Source organism: Phascolarctos cinereus, unplaced genomic scaffold (genome assembly GCF_003287225.1).
Source record: "Phascolarctos cinereus isolate Bilbo 61053 unplaced genomic scaffold, phaCin_HiC Scaffold_2;HRSCAF=192, whole genome shotgun sequence".
Taxonomy (NCBI): Eukaryota; Metazoa; Chordata; class Mammalia; order Diprotodontia; family Phascolarctidae; genus Phascolarctos; species Phascolarctos cinereus.
Window position 1 is genome coordinate 265,142,641 of NW_027555625.1, and position 14,572 is coordinate 265,157,212.

General features: G+C 43.9%; 1 pseudogene; it reads left to right on the top strand.

Moving 5' to 3' along the window:
- Positions 1-12,147: 12,147 nt before the first annotated feature.
- LOC144455697 (forkhead box protein M1 pseudogene) lies at positions 12,148-13,166 on the top strand (annotated as a pseudogene).
- Positions 13,167-14,572: the final 1,406 nt, after the last annotated feature.

Below are 14,572 nucleotides of genomic sequence, written 5' to 3' on the forward strand. Positions count from 1 at the left end.
GGAAAGACAGACGCTGTTGAAGAACAGGCCCCTTTTCTCCCACAAGAGGGGCCTTTTCCCTCGCGCTCAGTTCCATCTTGTGGACGTGCCTGGGAGTGCCCAAAGCCCTGGTCTTCTTAGCTCAGAGACTGGATGGAATTTTCCCTTTGCTCCTTGACCTTGAAACAAGGAGGATGTTGCTGGCCAGCCTTTCTGGGGCTCAGAATTCAGAGCCCATGCCTGGACAAACCATCTCCCCCACCTGAACCTCAGTTTTCTCTTCTGTTAGATGAGATGATTGTCATGTTAACTGCCTGAGATGAAAAAGACAACGAAATTAAAATGATAATAATAAAATTAGTGGTACAGAAGCCTTTCCTATTCATAGAGAAACACAGTCTAGAGACCTCCAATAGACAAATCTAGGAGTGTCTGAATAAGTCGGTCAGCAAGTATTCATCAAGCACCTACTATGGGCCAGGTATTACACTAGGTTTGGGGGAACACAAGTATAAGGAATGAAACAATCTCCACAGGTAAGGAACTTATGTTCTAATGTGGGAGACAGTAACTATGAGTATATCTGTATCTATATCTATATACATATATCACAAAAATAAAATGAATAAATATGTAGATATATGTATATACACACAAAGTAATTAAATTGAAGGTTGTTTGGAGGGGAGGGCCTTAGCAGTTGGAGGCATCAGGAAAAGCTTTATGCAGAAGATGCTGCTTGAGTTTGGTGGGTCTTTTTTTTTTGGCTAGGCAATGAGATTAAGTGACTAGCCCAGGGTCACACAACTAGCAAGTGTCAAGTGTCTGAGGCCAGATTTGAACTCAGGTCTTCCTGACTTCAAGGCCGGTGTTCTATCCACTGTGCCACCTACCTGCCCCCTCGAGTTCAGTCTTAAAGGAAGAGAGGGATGCTCTGAGGTAGAAGGAATTAGGGAGTGCACCCCAGGCATCTGAAATGGCCAATGCAAAAGCACAGAGACCAGAGATGGAGTGTCATGAATGATGAACAGAGGGAAGGCCAGTTTGTGTCTCTCCAGCACTTCCTCCAATGAGGAATAGGAATAGGAATAATATCTAGTGAGGTTGGAGAGATAGGATGAGGCCAGGTCATGTAAGGCTTTAAAAACTAAACAGGAGATTGTGGTGATTTCCTAGAGGCAGTGGGAAGCCACTGGCGTTGATTGAGTAGGGAAGTCATCTCCCCCTACTGTTTCCTCAAAACTGTTGACTTCTCTCAACTTCCCTATTAATATTTTTGTCGTCATCATTCTCCCAGTTACCCAGCCAACTCAAACGCAACCTTCGGGTCATCTTTAACTCCTTCTGCTCTCATGTCCAATCAGTTCCCTGGTCTGAGCAGTTCTACCTTCACAATATTTCTCATATCTTTATTCCTCTCCAAGGCTGGCTTCTGACTCTCTGGACTTTGCCACCATAACTCAGCTGCCCTCCACTGTGCTGACCCCTTTCTCTCGTTGGTGGTCCTTCTCGAGGCGCCATTTTGGGGTGAGGCCAAAGCTGGTCACATGCTGCTGCCCACGACCAGCAGGCCCCTCTCCCCCCTTCAGCTCTCTTTTAGGTATTAGTTCCTCCATTAGAATGTAAGTCCCTTGAGGGCAGGCATCGCTTTGTCTTTGCCGGTATTTGTCTCTCCGGCGCTTAGCACATACCTGGCTCATGGTACGTGCTTATGAAATGCTTGGTGCCTACCTGCCTAGTGTCTCTCCTGGACTTGTGCTATACTCACAACCTACTTGGGGCACTCACCACTCTACTACCTCGTCTCCCAGTACCTCTCTCAACTCATCCTTCACCCCAGTACTCTAGTGAACCTATGATCTCATTGATGAAAGATATTCCCTCCAGAGATGCATATAATAATAAGAGCTAACGTTTATATGGTGCCTACTATTTACCAGGCACTGTGCTAAGTGTTTTGTGAATACTGCCTTATTTAATCCTCACAACAACCCTGGGAAGTAGGTGCTATTATTATCTGCATTTTACAGGTGGGAAAACTGAGGCAGAGGTTAAGTGACTTGCTCAAGGTCACACAGCTAGTGCGTGTCTGAGGTTAGATTTGAATTTGGGTCTTCCTGACTCCAGGCCTGGTGCTCTATCCACTGTACCATCAGCTGCCTCTCCATGTAACCCAACCCTTCTTTCTTGTTCTGTGCAAATCTCATCTGTTCTTCATCCAACAGCCCAAAGCAGCTTTCTAACACAAAGGTCTGATGTATCGGCTTACTCAAAAACCATCACCTATTACAGACAATACAAAGGCCTCATTTTGGTTTTGAAAGCCCTCTACAACCTCTTTCTGACTTACACAAATTCCATATATCCTTTACTTGACATTCTAGCCAGAATAGGAACACCAAGGGATTTCCTTTACCTGATCTGTCATCTCGCAAGCACAAGTATTTGCACATACTGTTTTCTTGCCTGGGTCACACTCCTTCCTCATCTCTTGCTTTTAAAAATCTTTCTCTTCCTTCAATGATCAATTCAAATGAGGCTTCCTCCAGGAAGCTTTCCCTGATTCCCCCTAGCTGAAAGTGTCTTCTTCCTCCTAACATTTTCTAAGTACACTTTCTTTCTTTGTTTCTCTTTCTCTCTCTCTCTCTCTCTCTCTCTCTCTCTCTCTCTCTCTCTCTCTCTCTCTCTCTGTCTCTCTCTCTCTCTCTCTCACTCTTCTTTCTTTGTTCTCTCTCCACATTCGCCTTACCTGCCAGTGTTCTGCCCAAAGGGAATGTAAATTTTAATCTTTGAAACTTTTTTTTTTGCTTTTGTTTTTCCTCTTACAGACCAGCCTTAACCCTAAATCACTTTGGTCCCAGACCAAGCCCAACTTGGTCACTGTTTGGGCCCTGATTGGCTCAGAATGAAAGTTAACAGTTGCTTCTGTTTTTGCCAGAAACCCTGAGGGTCTACCCCTCCCAGATCTATTTTTTTTAAAAGAGGCCATTCTTTGCCTCATTAAAAAATTTTTTTTTGGGGGGGGGCTAGGCAATAGAATTAAGTGACTTACCCAGGGTCACACAGCTAGCAAGTGTCAAGTACCTGAAGCTGGATTTGAGCTCAGATCCTCCTGACTCCAAGGCCAGAGCTCTATCCACTACACCGCCTAGCTGTGCCTCTCTGCCTCATTTTGTACCTAACCTTAATCACTGAATGGGTGTTGTCTCAGTCAAACTGAGACCTGTTAACGACCTTAGCTTGAAAAGGCCAAGGTCCCCCACTGCATCCAGGCCATCTCCAGTCATCTTGATGAATATCTGGCTGCTGGACCCAGATGGCTCTGGAGGGGAAAGTGAGGCTGGTGACTGCACAGCCCTCTCTCACTCAGTCCAATTCACTTGTGTGTCATGGCAGCACCCCCCTAATGCCGTGGTCCTCTTCCAGAACGAAGGGCAAAGAGCAGCAATCTAAGAACACTGTCTGAAATCTCTCCTTTGCTCCCATTATTCTAGCATCTCCAGTGGCCAAATGGATAGAGTGCTGGACCTGGATTCAGAAAGACCTGAGTTCACTTACTAGCTACATGACACTGACAAGTCACATAAGAGCTCTCTGCCTCAGTTTCCTCAACTGCAAAAATGGAGAAAATAATTGCACCTACCTCCCAGGATTGTGTGTATAAAATGAGATAATGTTTATAAAGCACTTAGCACATTGAAAGCACTTAATAAAGAGGCAGCTAACGGGCTCGGTGGATAGAGCACTGGGCCGGGACTCAGGACGACCTGAATTCAAATCTGGCTTCAGATTCTTACTAGCTGTGTGACCCTGGGCAAGTCACTTAATCTCTGTTCGCCTTAATCTGCTGGAGAAGGAAATGGCAAAGCACTCCAGTGTCTTTGCCAAGAAAATCTCACATGGGGTCACAAAGGGTCTGACACATGGAGCAACAACAACAAGGCTCTTAATAAATGCTTCTTCTCTTCCCTTCCTCCCCTCCCCCATCATACTCTGTATTAAGTTGTTTGTGTACATGGGATACCTTTTTTGTTAGATCATCAGCTTTAAGAGAGAAAGGACTGGGATGATTTTCATCCCTCTAGCCCCAGTCCTTAGCGCAGTGCTTTCACAGAAGTTTCTTGAATAAATACATGTTAAATATGATTATTCAGAAACTTCATACTTTCTTTCATGGACACTTCCTTTTTCATTGCTCTTTCTAATCCTCTGATTTCACTGGGGAGAAAAGTCTCGATTAGATGCTAACACAATGTTCTTTTCATTTAATTCAAATGAATAAATATCTATTGAGAAATTCCACAGTCTAATTTAATAGGTATTAGGTGTCACAGTAGATGGAGTGCTGGGTCTGGAGTCAGGAAGACCTGAGTTCAAATTTGGCCTCACATACTAGTTGTGTGACCCTGGGCAAGTCACTTAATCCTGTTTACCTCAGTTTCCTCAACTGTAAAATGAGCTGGAGAAAGAAATGGCAAACCACTCCAGTATCTTTGCCCAAAAAACCCCTGAATGGAGTCAAAAGAGTCTGACAGGACTGAAAAACGATTGAACAACATTTTATAGTTTGTTTCCTTTGCATTTTCCATGTGTCAAAGGCAGATTTTTTGTTTAGCTGTTAAGTCAGAACTGGGTGTGCCTACAAAAGACCCCACTGACCCAACCTCAGTCTCTTTTCCTCTCTCTCTATGTTCAAGTAAGGAGGCAATAATACTTAAAGTTGCTGCTGGGGAGAATACAGCAGCCTGCTTCCCCTAGATGAGTCACCATAAAACCATGAGCACGTAGCCCTGCTGTTGTGACCTGTTTCTATTATATTTATCCTTTTGTCATTATGTTTATCCTTATGTTTATCCTTAGGTGGAAGAATATTGGAGATACATTGGGCTACCTCTGTGAGCTTAGAAAGGTTGGGAGAGTATGAGGGTCCAAGACCTGGAGCCCATGAAGAGTTTGTGGGTGGCCAAGCCCCTGGGTGAGAACCCCCCAGGCACCTTGTGGACCTAGCCCGGTAATGGGTAGACATTGAGATACTGGTTTCTGCAAGCAAGAGGATGATTCCATCCTTCTGCTACGTATCATTTGGAAAATAACTTGGTGGGGCAAATGCTTTGTAGCAGTCACTTTCAGTTTGAGCCCACTCTCCCCAGGGACCAAGGCACTGACAGGAAAATGTGTTTCTGGTTTAGAGAAATGTGTTTGTTTTTCTGTTCCTGCTGTATCTTCTCAGTAAATATCCCTTTTGTAGAAGGTAATTAATATTAATTAGTTAAATGACAATGGGGTGCTAATCACTGGGTCAATTAATTATATTAAGGAGGTACTAAGTGTAGCTGGTGATTGATATTGGGGAGAACACACCAGAATGGTGTCAGCCAGTAGAATTAGAGAGAAATCTCTCTTCTCTTCAGGAGTGCTCCTAGAATCCTGAAGGTTAAATGTGGCCAGCAGTGATCCTTCTAGGGACCCAACTTATCAGTGAGAGTGGGAGATAGGATAAGGACCCCTACAGTACAGCAAGGCTAAAAATATTTACATTTCTGAGCATCTATGTTAGATCTGCTTTACTATTTGAAGATGTCTCTTTTAAAAGGCATATATTGGTGGAGGGGTGAAGTAGGATAGAGTTGCCCTCTGGGTACCTTGAGAGATCAGGACAACTTCTTGTTCTGGTATCTTCCACTTTTCAAAGTGCTTTCACTTCTGTTCTTTCCTGTTAGCAAGCAGAAGATGCTAAATGAAAGCTTGATCCACCTGGGAATTGGATGCTGAAGGCAAAAGTTGCAAATGGGACTTCCGCATGCAAAGAACTGGATTTCTTAGTCCTTCAAAACAGCTCCAACATATGACACATACCACCTCCTTGCCCCACACTGATGCTGTTAGATCTTTGAAAAATCATTTTTATTTTGTCATTCCCCTACTTAAAGGCCTGGGGTGACTCCTTATTTCATCCACTGGCATTCAACTCCTCAACAAGTCCTTTGAAGCCTTCCATAATCTAGCTCAATCTAATCTAACTTTTTTTCCCATCATATACTCTGTTTGAGATAGTGTCCCATGAAAGTTCCAGGCTCATTCCCGCCAGTGTACCATCATTTGTGCCGTGATCCACACCAACAATGGTGGAGGCAGTGGAGTCTTGAGTGTTGAACTTTGATTCAGGAGAGACCTGGTTTGAATCCCATTTCTGTTAGCTGGGTAACCAAGGATAAATCACGTAATCTCTTTGAGTCTCAGATTTCTCATCTGTAAAATGGAAATAATAATGCCTGTAGTGCTTACTTAGACTAGTCTACTTGCAGTTCATTGGACAGATCACTCCAACTCCTGTCTGTGCCTTGGCCCAGGCTGTCCCCCATGTCTAGAATGTTCTCCACCTTCACTTCCATCTCCTAGCTTTTGTGGCTTTCTTTAAGACACCTTCTTCAGGAGACACCTACCAGGCCCCAAGCTGCCAATGCCTTCCCCTTTTGGATTATCTTCGTCTGCTCTGTCTATAACTCGTACCTATCTAGATATTTATGTGTTTTCTCCCCCACTTATACTATGAGCTCCTTGACAGCAGAGACTATTCCCCCCTCTCTTTTGTATCCCCAGTGCTTAGCGCAGTACATGGCACATAGTAAGCACTTAATAAATGTTTGTTGACTGATTGACCTCACAAATATATTGTGAGAACAAATAAAATAAAGAATGTAAGGAATTGAGTAGGAGGAAGAGGGTGAGCTGGATTGTATTTGGAAAACTAACCAGTACTTCTGATGGTCCTAAGCTACTCCCCAATAACCACAAAGCCCCATCTTTTTTTCACTAGGCAATCAGGGTTAAGTGACTTGCCCAGGGTCACACAGCTGGTAAGTGTCAAGTATCTGAGGCTGGATTTGAACTCAGGTCCTCCTGACACCAAGGCTGGAGCTCTATCCACTGCACCACCTAGCTGCCCTAAGCCCCATTTTTTTTTTAACAGTAATATCCTTCCAGTGAGTCTTTGTGACTGTGAATCACACAGCTGCAGAGTCTTGGAAGAACTGGAATTTTGCTGCACCTTCTGGACCAGAGACTGTGCCTGTGGGCCTGGGACTCACACAGTCCTGATTGGGAAGGGTCTCCCATGGCCCACTTTATCAAGCAAGCTCCAGCTATGCTTCGCTTTGCATCTCGGCCATCTTGCCTACTGCTGCTCTGTCTGTATCAATCTCCTCTCTTTTTCTTCCAGCTCTGGGACCATAATCAAATCAATATTGCTATCACTACCAGAAAGGATATGTGTGTCTACTCCCCTATGGCTCCACTCACCATCCCACAGACTTTCCAAATCAAAACACCCCTCCCTGCTCACCACTGTGCTACAGCATAATCTCCCCCATTGGAAAGCAATCTTCTTGAGGCTGGGGAATGTCTGAGTTTTGTATGTATGTCCACAATGCATAGCACACAGTGCTTAATATGGGCTTTTTCATATATATATACTTTTTTATATAACATATGCTTTTTCATCCATTCATTGGATGATTCAAAGAACAATAGAGAATTGGATAGTAGGCACAAGTAGCCAATAGTATATTAGTACCAATGACTTGAATGCAAGAAATACTGTAAAGGACGTAATATAATAAACATATGATTAGAAAAGGAGGTGGGCTAGGCTGGCTTAAAAAGTGAGGGAAAATAAATAAGCAGCCTAAGTGCTTCCAGGGTGCCCATGGAATGTTAAAAGACCCAGTAAGAGGTCTCCAGGGCATTGGATATGCTGTAAGAAGGATTTATGGGAGGACAAAGACAAGACTCATACAAGGTGAGAAGGCATGTATGTATTGCAATTTGTAGTGCCTTCATTGATTGGATAGATCTGTTGCCCGGATCTCTTGAAGAACTAAAATATAACATTTGAATAGGTCCATGCTGGTATTTTAATACCAGCTCTAAGACTCCTCTCTCTCACCATTCCTAGAATTTCTAATCAGCTGCTTACTAGGTGAGTATACAACTTCCATACACCTCACCACCCTGACATCTTTTCCAAATCTTAAGGCCCCTGGCCACCAGGCCATCAGCACTAATACCTTGAGTGGGCAGTGGGCACAGGAATTGAATGAGCTGTGGTCCCCAGATCCACTACCTTGTGTCTACACTGCCCTTTTCCCCTTCCTCCCCTCCCCCAACTGAGTTTTAATGCCTCCCTTCCCGGTCTAGGCAGCAATAGGTCTGGGAGATGGTGGAGCCAGTGTGACACTCACAGACATGGCCAGGAATGTGATGCTTTTCAAAGTCAGTATCTTGTTTAGTGAATGAGAGATTCCCTGGCTCCAAAGCAGGCTCAGGAAGGGCCCCTGGAGAGGGATTAGGAATAGAGGGGCAATCCTGGGAGGGCCAGAAGGAAACAACAATAGCGGAGGCAGAAAGGGGGAATGGAGAAAGACCACACAGCAAAGCTTTGGGCAGGAGGTAGTCTTTTCAGAAGCTTCTTTTTCCCTATTCGTGTCCTGTTCTCCATTCTGGTCAGCAAAGTAAAGGTTGTAAGCTCCTTAAAATCAAGTCTCACTGATTGAAAAAAAAATTTGTGACAGCATGGACTTGAATATAGTGAGCTTTTAGCATTACCTGGACCTCAGTTTCCTCATCTGTAAAATGAGACAGTTGGATTAGATATCTTCTGACAGCCCTTCTAGGTCTCCTCCCCTCCTACTTCCGTGTCAGGTAAAATCGATTTCTATATTCAACTAATTGTGTATATTATTCCCTCTTCGAGCCAATAGTGATGAGAGTAAGGTTCAAGCAATGCTCATCGCCTACCCTCCCATTTTCCCCTCTGCTCTAATAGGTCTTTCACATCTCTTCATGTGAAATAACTTACCTCCTTCTACCTCTCCCTCTGACATCCCTTCCAGCTCTGTGATCTTATAATTCCCTACGCTTATTGAACGAGTAAATGCCAAGAATGAGTACTAGGTGAGCTGAAAACTGGAGGGCAGCTGGGCATGAGAACCTTATGAGGATGGGATCTATGTTAGTGAGGACGGCCCGGAAGCCTGGAATTTTGTGGGAAGACCCCTTGCTCCCTGGCCCCTGGCCCCTGGCCTAGGCAGCTCACTGGGCTTCCTATCCTCCCAGGTAGGTGAAGCAGGTACCTGGGCATCCTTGCCCAGGTGGGAGCCACATTTGGGAGATCAGATGGGAGTATGTGTGCATGTGCACAAATGCCCTAAGTGTGTGAGCTAGTGTGTGTGCATGCATACCCCTGTATATGACAGGTGCACGTGTGTGAGTGCACAGTAAGAGCTAACATTTGTTTCATGCTTTTGAGTATACAAAGTGTCCACAACAGTGATGTGAAGGAGGTGCTGTAAGGACTATTATTTCCCTATTGTGGGCATGTACTGAGGAAGACTTTTTTTTTTTTTTGTCTTTAATTTAATTTAATTTTTTTCTGACTGAATCTGCTTATCTCACTTAGGCTGGAAGTACATCTGCCACTCATGGCCTGATCCTACTACTTAGCAATACTGAAGCACGTTTCTGACCTCCTCCTTAGGTCAATAAACATTCACTAAGCACCTACTATGTATGTGACAGACACTATGCTAAGTGTTAGGGATACAAATAAGAAAAAGAAAGAAATTTCCTGCCCTTGAGGAGTTTACAGCCTAATTGGGTGGGGCGGGGGTGGGGGGAGACGTGGACAGCTAGGAGGCCAGTGAATACAGCACCAGCCCTGGAGTCAAGAGGACCTGAGTTCAATCCAGTCTCAGACACTTGACACTTACTAGCTGTGTGACCTTGGACAAGTCACTTAACCCCACTGCCTCCAGAGAAACAACAACTGATGTAATGGGGGAAAACAACACACAAAGGAAGCTGAAAAGGATGGGGATAGTGAGGGGAATGGACATGGTGGAATCGAGTCCAAGAACTATAGCTGAGGGAAAATTGAAGAACTGGCTGTTATATAAACCTTCTTTACATGGAGGCTTTGAGGGGCAGCTAGGTGGTGCAGTGGATAGAGCTCCAGCCTTGGAGTCAGGAGGATCTGAGTTCAAATGTGATCTCAGACACTTGACACTTACTAGCTGTGTAACCCTGGGCAAGTCACTTAACCCTGATTGCCTAGTGAAGAAGCAAAATAAATAAAAAAATAAACAGAGGCTTTAGGAGGAGTTGTTTGCTCTGCCCTTCACATCTCCAATTGAAGGACAGAGGATATTGTGGGTACTGAAGTGGCATGAGTACCAAAGAAATTTTCTGGGAACCTGATGATGGTAGAGTCCAGTACAGTCCAAGGACTGCAGCTTGTGAGAGGTCAAGATGCCTCTTTAGGTAACCTGATGGTCCACCGGTTGGATTCCCCATGTTGGTCCCAAACAGTGCAGATACCCAAATGGCTTAGCCCTACTGCAGCTCAGAACTCCTGAGCTCAAGTGATCTACCAACCTCAGTCTTCCCAGTAATAAGGATTACAAGCATGTACTACCGCATCCATCTGCCTTATTTTTATTTTTACAATCATTTATTTCATCTTCCTTTTTCTTCCTGCTTGTCCCACTGAATATTTTTTTAAAAGCAAGAAAAAGAAAACCCTCATGTCAAATATGCATGATCAAGCAAAGCAAATTCCCATATAGTCAGTGTCCAAAAACACATGTCTCATTCTAATCTTGAGTCTATCACCTCTATGTCAGGATGGGTAGCATAGTCTATCTTGGGTCCTCTGGAATCACAGCTGGTCATTGCATTGATTAGGGTTCTTAAGTCATTTAAAGTTGTTTACAGTGTTGTGGTTACTGTATTTGTTTTCCTACTGTTTTCCTGGTTCTGCTCACTTCACTTTGCATCAGTTTATACCAGTCTTCCCAGGTTTCTCTAAAATCATCCCTTTCATAATTTCTCACAATACAATTATTATATTCATATACCATAATTAGTTCAGCTATTTCTCAATTAATGGGCACCCTAACCTACTTTTCAGTTCAGTTCAGGGCTGAACCGCAAAAAGAGCTACTCTAAATATTTTGTACACTTGAGTTCGTGTCCTCCTTTTTTGAACTCTTTGGAGGTATAGGCCTAGGACTGGTATAGCTGAGTCCAAGGGTATACCTAATTGAGTAATTAATGGGTACATAGTTCCAAATCACTTTATAAAGTGGCTGCACCAGCTCAGACTGCTCTAACACTGAAAGACTTCTTGCTGAGAGAATCTGAGCAGCTCTGAAAAGGATTTGGGCAGCTTTCCTTTTCCCACCTGGTCATACTAGCCAGGGGAGGGCCCAAGGACACATGCCCTAGTTATTATTGAGAAGGCTTGATGCAAAGCGAAGGAGGCAGAAGCTGGGAAACAACTTACACAATGACTATAACACCATAAATTGACAAACAGCCACCATTTCAAGGAAACAAAACACTTAGAATGCTGCTAAATTATAATGGCTTCAAGGAAGAAATGAGAAGATATCCCTCTCTTTATTTGTTGAGGAGGGGTGACTACAGAAAACTCCATATAACATCAGGCTTTTTGGATATGTTGATTGGTTTAATCTGTTGATCTAATTTCACTTAACTTTTCTCTTTTTTTCTTCTTTATTATAAGGAATGGCTCTCAGGGAGGAAATGAAAGGAGGGATATGGTGGGGGGAAGAAGATTTCAAAAATAAAATTTTATTTAAAAATAAATAAAAATTAAACTGCTCTGTTGCACCTCTACTTTCCTTTATTCCCCCTTTCAATTTTATTTTACTTTCATTTCCAGATTATCTCCTTTCCTCTCTCCTCTCTCCAACTCCACCCATGAGAGGGCAAGAAATTAAAAAAACCCAAAAACCATTACAAACATCATGCCATGCAAAATAAATTTCCACATTAAGTAACATCCTTATTTTACAGAGGAAGAAACTGAGGCTAAGAAAGGTGAGATGATTTAGTCAGTCCATGTACGTAATGTCAGGTATGTACATTATATGATTTATGTAGGGGATATGTGTACAATAGAGCTGGAGGCAATAAATTCTTTGGGACTAAAGGTGGCTTCATTGTTTTTGTACTTGTATGTCTGATTTCACAACATGGGAGATACTGGCACAGGACTGCCCAGCATGGGATACCCTCATGAGCAAAGCAGAATTGAAGTAGCTCAAAAGAAATGAGAGATGCACAAATTTAGAGAATCTACCCCAAATGTTCACATGGACTACTTGTGCCCAACCTGTGGCAAAGCATTCCAAGCTCCTATTGTCTGCTCAACAGGAGTTTGGCCAAATGCAGTCATCCAAGGAGGTGGTGGAACCTGATCTTTGGAAGTTTCCAACAGGCAGCAAGACCATTAACCATCCCACCATGCCGAACACCTAAGCGGTGGCAGTACCCACCAACACAGATGCCCAGAGCATCATTGCAGCCCTGGTTGTCAAAGAGAAAGAAAGCAGTAGCAGTGGTCCCAACAAATTCATCCTTATCAGCAGTGGACGGGCCCCTGCCCACCCTCCTGGATCCCAGCCCCTAAACCAAGGAGATGAAGTGGTAGCTAAAAGCATGGGACCAAAACCTGCAGCTAGAGAAGTGACCCTACCCTGACCGCTAGGAGCCCATTCCAGTCGGTGATGGGAGCTGGAGGGCTGTGCTGGCAGTGGGGCAGCAGGCTGCCTTCTGGATGATAGCCTGACCAATATTCAGCAGTTAGGAAAGATAGTTCTGATGGACTGGGTTCCTGCAGCATTCAAGAAGAGCTAGAGGAGAAGAATCAACATCTGGAGCAAGGTCAAGTCCAGGTGAGAGAACCCTGGCTGCATCAACCTCCTTGTAGGATTCTGTATCGGAAAGACCACCTTATTCCTACCTGGCCGTCATCCAGTTTGCCATCAACATCACTGAGTGGAAACCTAGAAAGACATTTATACCTGGATTGAGGATCACTTTCCCTATTTTAAGCACATCAATAAACTGGGCTGGAAGAATTCATCCATCACAATCTTCCCCTATATGACATGTTTGTTCAGGAGCCATCTGCCGATGGCAAAATCTTCTTTTGGACCATCCTCCCTGATGCCAATCGCTACTTGATACTGAACCAGGTGTTTAATCCACTGGACCCATGATCTCCACCATCTTCTTAGCACTCGGAATCACAACAGAAACGGCCCATCCCTGACCTCCGCAGAAACCTGGGCATCAAAAATGAGCTCTCCTTGAGTGTATGATGGAAGATGAAGTGGCCTCTCCCGTCGGTCTGATCAGTCACAGTCAGACACATTGTAACTTGACTCTAGCATTTCACTTTGGTCGTCTTTGAGAAGAAAGAACACCAACCAACCAGCTTGTATCTCTAAAGCCTAGCACATAGCAAGGGCTTAATAAATGATTAGTGACTGATTAGTGGATGTGTATACACCATACATCATATAATATAAATGTTATGTATTTACAGGGCAGCTAGGTGGCACAGCGGATAGAGCTCTGGGCTCAGAGTCAGGAAGATTCATCTTTCTGAGTTCAAATCTGGCCTCAGACAACTGGTAGCTGTGTGACCCCGATAAAGCCTTTTAACTTGTTTGACTCAGTTATTTATCTGTAAAATGAGTTGGAGAAAGAAATGGCAAACCAGTTCAGTGTTTTTGCCAAGAAAACCCCAAATGGGGTCATGGAGAGTGGGACCTGACTGAAATGACTGAAAAACACAAACATTATGTATGCCACTTATTATGTATGTCATTTATATGTGGCACCATTGCAAAAATTTGAATAAGGGCTCTGTGTGAATTTTGAGGAATTTCAAAATGATCAGTTTCTCCTCCTCATTTTAATGTCAATAAGGGCCTCTCCAAATGAGTCATTATGTGGTAATTCAGCATGTGCAATAGGAAATGGAAAAGCAAAAAACCCCCACGCAAGATTTACATGTCCAAATAAGATTTATGAGAGGATAGTCTGCATGGCCAGCTGGAGACAGGGGAGGCAGTGGGATGCTGTGGCCCTCTAAATCTGTGCCTAGAGTGGAGTGATAATGTGGCAGCTCCCAAAGGTAGCTTTCCAGCTCCCCCATTTTGTACAGGACAAGTTCTATCTCTGGTGTGTGGTAGGGATGCGCCTTCATTTTGGGGGAGGGTTCCAGGATGATGATTGGTAGGGAACAGTTATATCTGCTTCCAGTTCTATATTTGGGGATATTTGAGCCCAGTAACTGGTTAAGGGGGATGATAATATAGTGTTGGCATGTTTCCTATTCTGCTTGAGGTTGGCTAACAATGGAGATGTAGAGGCTCTTATCTATGACCACAGGTGCATTTGGGTTAAGGAGGACACTCACCTATGAAGTTATAATTGGAGGAATCAGTCAGTCAGTAAATATTTATTAAGCAACTGTTACGTGCCAGGCACTGTGCTAAGTGCTAAAGCTACAAACAGAAAAATGAGATAGTCCTTGCCTTCAAGGAACTTACATTCTTTCTCTTTCTCCTTCCAAAGTGCAGTGGCCGCTTGCTGACCTTATCCCAATGCTGACTGGCTTGGAAATTTTAATATATTCTGTTTTTCTGACCTGTGCTGGTTCCTTCCTCCTCAGGTAGCCTGGTGGCCCTCCGCTAACAAGGGCTCACCATGTTGGTGC